We start from the raw sequence: 6,000 nt of genomic DNA, 5'->3' as shown, positions 1-6,000 counted from the left end.
AGAGAGAGAGAAAGAGAGAGAGAGAGAGAGAGAGAGAGAGAGAGAGAGAGAGAGAGAGAGAGAGAGAGATCTCTTCTGGCTGGAGAGGATTAGGGAAAATTAGGGAAGAAGTGAACCATGAAGATTGGGAAGGATTTCCACAGATATAAACTAAGGGAAAGAGGAAGTAGGATGAGAAAAAGCACAGAATTTGTATATTGAAATAGTGTTTAAATTCGCAACAGTACTTAGAATACTAAGCACATTAGCAAGCTCTTAATTATTATTCAAGAAATAAAATCTCGCTACCATGGAGTTTAATCATTTTAAGAGACCTCAGAGGTTATCAGCTCATATCAGCAGCTGATTACATATCATCTGTTATAAAAAATGGAGGATAATAATAGAGACTAGAGGCTTTTGAAAGGTGGATTGGATTTGGTGGGAGAGAAAGCACACTCTCACCCAAGGCCTCTGTGCAGGTGCTGCTGGCAAAGGCTATGCCTCTCCTCTCCTGACAGGCTTGCTAAACTGAGCCTGTCAGCTATCCCTTATAACAGTTGCCCAGACAGGGGACCACTGAGAAGTTATATGTGTAGTTAACCTCTCTAGTTCCTCAGCCTGGGGTTGGAATAGTTATCGATGAGGGCTATTGGTGTGCTGTTTGAATAATGGTGAAGATCTGACTGCGTGATTGACTCCCCCTTCCCAAGGGCTAAGATATATTGACCACTCAGGAAAGGTACTTGATAACAAAACACTTTATTTAAGATTAGTTAGATGGGGTTAGGAACAAGGATAAGGATGGAGGATTTTGGGAACTTACTGCTAATGTTCTAAGCTAATGATCAAATTATTTGAGATTGCTAGATCAGGTAGAGACTGGAGGTTCTTCACCCTCACACTAACTCTGTCCTGACTTGGCTGGAGCTAAGCCAAAGATTAGGGAAGGCTATTGATGATCTTGATGATAGTATCAGTGTTCTCTCTCAGCTCTATTGACAATGATGGTGATTGCTCTTTAGCTCTCTCAGTAAGGCAAGTTGGGTTGCAGGTACAGGCCTACCCTCCCTCGACCTCCTACCTCCCAAGTTCTGCTCCAGACAGCCACATGTGTTGTGCCTGATGGGTATTCATAGGGTTGACTCCAACAGACTTTTGTAGGACTTTTGTAGGTTCAAATCTGGCCTCAGACACTTCTGGGCTGTGTGACCCTGGGCAAGTCACTTGACCCCCATTGCCTACCCTTACCACTCTTCTAACTAGGAGTCAATACACAGAAGTTAAGGGTTTAAAATTAAAAAAAAAAATTTTTTTTAAAAGAGGGAAGGCAATTACATCCTGATAAAAAACATTATAAATAATGAAGAAATATCAGTACTTAACATGAATGCACCAAGTGTTATAGCATCTAAATTTCTAAAGGAGAAACTGGCAGAGCTCAAGGAGGAAATAGATAATAAAACTATACTAATAGGAGACCTAAACCTTCCCCTATCAGATTGAGATAAATCAAACCAAAAAATAAATAAGAAAGACATAAGAGAGGTGAATGAAATCCTAGAAAAAGTAGAGGTAATAGATATATGGAGAAAAATAAATAGGGACAAAAAGGAATACACCTTCTTTTCAGCAACACATGGAACATTCACAAACATTGACTATGTACCAGGGCATAGAAACATAGCAAACAAATACAAAAAAACAAATAATAAATGCAGATCATAATGCAATAAAAATAGTTATTAGCAAGGATACCTGGAAAGGCAAACCAAAAACTAATTGGAAATTAAATAATATGATTCTCCAAAATAAATTAGTTAAATAACAAATTATAGAAACAATAATTTCATCGAAGACAATGAGAATTATGAGACTTCTTACCAAAATCTATGGGATGCAGTCAAAGCAGTACTAAGGGGGAAATTTATATCATTGAATGCATATACTAACAAATTAGGGAGGGCAGAGGTCAATGAATTGGGCATGCAACTTAAAAAACTAGAAAATGAACAAATTAAAAATCCCCAGATGAAAACCAAATTAGAAGTACTAAAAATCAAAGGAGAAATCAATAAAATTGAAAGTAAAAGAATTATTGAATTAATAAATAAGACTAGAAGCTGGTATTTTGAAAAAAAAACCAGATAAAATAGACAAAGTACTGGTCAATCTAATAAAAAAAGGAAAGAAGAAAATGAAATTAACAGTATCAAAGGTGAAAAGGGAGACTTCACCTCTAATGAAGAGGAAATTAAGGCAATTATTAAAAACCTTTGCCCAATAATATGACAATAAATATAGCAATCTAGGTGATATGGATGAATATTTAGAAAAATATAAATTGTCTAGATTAACAACAGAAGAAATAGAATACTTAAGTAATCCAATATCAGAAAAAGAAATTGAACAAGCCATCAAAGAACCCCCTAAGAAAAAATCGTCAGGGTCTGATGGAGTCACAAATGAATTCTATCAAAAACATTCAAAGAACAAATAATCCCAATACTATATTAATTATTTGACATAATAAGCAAAGAAGGAGTTCTACCAAATTCCTTTTATGACATTAATATGGTACTGATTCCAAGCCAGGCATTCCAAAAACAGAGAAAGAAAACTATAAACCTATCTCCCTAGTGAACATAGATGCAAAAATCTTAAATAGAATACTAGCAAAAAGACTCCAGCAAGTGATCATGAGTGTTATCCATCATGATCAGGTGGGATTTATACCAGGAATACAAGGATAGTTCAACATTAGGAAAACCATCCACATAATTGACCTTATCAACAAGCTAACAAACAAAAATCACATGATTATCTCAATAGATGCTGAAAAAGCCTTTGACAAAATACAACACCCATTCCTATTGAAAACACTAGAAAATATAGGAATAGAAGGACATTTCTTAAAAATAATAAAAAGTATATATCTAAAACCATCAACAAGCATCACATGCAATGGGGATAAATTAGAAGCCTTACCAAAAAGATTAGGAGTGAAACAAGGACGCCCATTATCACCTCTTTTATTTAACATTGTACTATAAACACTAGCAATAGCAATTAGAGAAGAAAAAGAAATTGAAGGTATTAAAATAGGCAGTGAAGAGACCAAGCTATCACTCTTTGCAGATGTTATGATGGTCTATTTCAAAATTCCTAGAGAATCAACTAAAAAGCTATTGGAATAATCAACAACTTTAGCAAAGTTGCAGGATACAAAATAAACCCACATAAATCATCAACATTTTTATATATTTCCAACACATCTCAGCAGCAAGAGTTAGAAAGAGAAATACCATTTAAAATCACCCTAGACAATATAAAATATTTAGGAATCTATTTACCGAAACAAACATAGAAATTATACGAACACAAGTACAAAACACTTTCCAAACAATTAAAACTAGAATTAAACAATTGGAAAAACATTGAGTGCTCATGGGTAGGATGAGTTAACATAATAAAAATGACCATTCTACCCAAATTAATTTACTTATTTAGTGCCATACCTATCAAACTGCCAAGGAACTATTTTATTGAATTAGAAAAAACTATAATAAAGTTCATTTGGAAGAACAAAAGATCAAGGATATCAATGGAAATAATAAAAAAAAAAAAGTTAAAGAAGGTGGCCTAGCAGTACCAGATATTAAACTGTACTATAAAGCAGTGGTCATCAAAACACTATGGTACTGGTTAAGAGACAGAGGGGAGGATCAATGGAATAGACTTGGGGTAAGTGATTTCAGGAAGACAGTCTGTGATAAACCCAAAGAGCCCAACTTTGGGGACAAAAATCCACAATTTAACAGAAACTGTTAGGAAAATTGGAAAACAATATGGGACGGATTAGGTTTACATCAACATCTCACACCCTATACCAAGATAAATTCAGAATGGGTGAATGACTTGAATATAAAGAAGGAAACTATAAGTAAATTAGGTGAACACAGAATAGTATACTTGTCAGATACCTGGGAAAGATTTTAAAACCAAGCAAGAGTTAGGAAAAATTACAAAATGTAAAATAAATCATTTTGATTACATTAAATTAAAAAGGGTTTGTACAAACAAAAACAATGCAACCAAAATCAGAAGGGAAACAACAAACTGGGAAAAAATCTTTATAACAAAAAACTCTGACAGAGGTCTAATTACTCAAATATACAAGGAGCTAAATCAATTGTACAAAAAATCAAGCCATTCCCCAATTGATAAATGGACAAGGGACATGAATAGGCAATTTTCAGATAAAGAAATCAAAACTATCAATAGGCACATGAGAACAAGTTCTAAATCTCTAATAATTAGAGAAATGCAAAGTAAAACAACTCTGAGATACCACCTCACACCTAGCAGATTGGCTAAAATAACAGCAGGGGAGAGTAATGAATGTTGGAGGGGATATGGCAAAATTGGGACATTAATGCATTGCTGATGGAGTTGTGAAACGATCAAACCATTCTGGATGACAATTTGGAACTATGTCCAAAGAGCGCTAAAATAGATTGCCTGCCCTTTGATCCAGCCATACCATTGCTGGTTTTATACCCCAAAGAGATCATAGGGGAAAAGACTTGTACAAAAATATTTATAGCCGTGCTCTTTGTGGTGGCAAAAAAACTGGAAAATGAGGGGATACCCTTCATTTGGGGAATGACTGAACAAAGTGTGGTATCTGTTGGTGATTGAATACTTTTGTGCTAAAAGGAAAAATAAACTGGAGGAATTCCATGTGAACTGGAATGACTTCCAGGAATTGATGCAGAGTGAAAGGAGCAGAGCCAGGAGAACATTGTACCCAGAGACTGATACACTGTGGTAAAATCTAATGTAATGGACTTCTCTTCTAGCAGCAATGCAATGATCTAGGACAATTCTGAGGGATTTATGGAAAAGAATGCTACCCACATTCAGAGGAAAAACTACAGGAATGGGAACACAGTAGAAAAATAACTGCTTGAACACATGGGTTGATGCGGACATGATTTGGGATGTAGACTCTAAATGACCACCCTAGTGGTCCATATCAATAATATGGAAATAGGTATTGATTGATGACACATGAAGAAACCAGGAGAAATGTGCGTCGGGTTCAGGAGGGGGGGGTAGTTGGGCAGGGTAAAGGGGAAAGTAAGAACATGAATCATGTAACCATGGAAAATTTTTTTCTAAAAAATAAGATTCAAATTTTTAACTTAAAGAAAATAGCTTATTTCTTTAACCTCTTTTCATGTTGCATATTGTTAGTGTTCTTTTTGTCCTTTTCTAACTACTTTCCAGTTTATCTGACTTTTCTAAACAACAGTTCCCTAAATGGAACACATTATTACTGCTGAATATTTCGGAACTGACCAGGGAAAGGTAGAACAGAGCTATAACATCCTCTGATTTGCACACTAAATTTCTCCATACAGCCAAGTACATACATAGTACATTCACTTTTTTGGCTGTCGTGGCAAACTGTTGACTTATATTGAGATTGACATTTCCTAAAACCCTTGCATCTTTTTCATAAGAACTGCTGTCTATTTATGCCTTCCATCCCTATTGTTGTAACCTCTTTCTTTGTTTGTTTTTTAACCAAAATATAGCTTATGGTAGTAGTACAATGGATTTAGAGGAAGGAAGACCTAAGTATAAACCATGCCCTATTTACTTATTGGCTGTGTGACACTGGCCAGACTACTTAACCTTTCTGTATCTCAGTTGCCTCAACTGTAAAATAAAGTGATAAGGATTTGATGTCCAACCAAGATCCCTTCCAGCTTTAAATCTATACTTACATGAACTTTAAAATTCTTATTAAAATTTTCATTTTATTTGATTCAATTCATTGCCCTAATTTCAGTATTTTTGAATCCTGTTTCTTTTTCATCATACGTTAGCTATTCCTCCCAGCTTCATATCATCTGCCAATATGATAAGCATGCCCCCCTATTCTTTCATCCATCTCATTGCTTACGGTGTTCAACAGGACAGGTAAAGGAAACCTCCATAATACATGCCATT

At 35.0% G+C, this 6,000-nt stretch overlaps 1 protein-coding gene across 1 annotated transcript in view; it reads left to right on the top strand.

Annotated features, from left to right (window-relative positions):
- The window catches only part of ZDHHC6 (zinc finger DHHC-type palmitoyltransferase 6), a 30,098-nt gene that overhangs the window by 20,922 nt on the left and 3,176 nt on the right, over positions 1-6,000 (top strand). The window lies entirely within an intron of this gene.

Source organism: Gracilinanus agilis, chromosome 2 (genome assembly GCF_016433145.1).
Source record: "Gracilinanus agilis isolate LMUSP501 chromosome 2, AgileGrace, whole genome shotgun sequence".
Lineage (NCBI taxonomy): Eukaryota > Metazoa > Chordata > Mammalia > Didelphimorphia > Didelphidae > Gracilinanus > Gracilinanus agilis.
The sequence above is the reverse complement of the archived record's forward strand: the minus strand, read 5'-3'. Positions and strand labels throughout refer to the sequence as shown.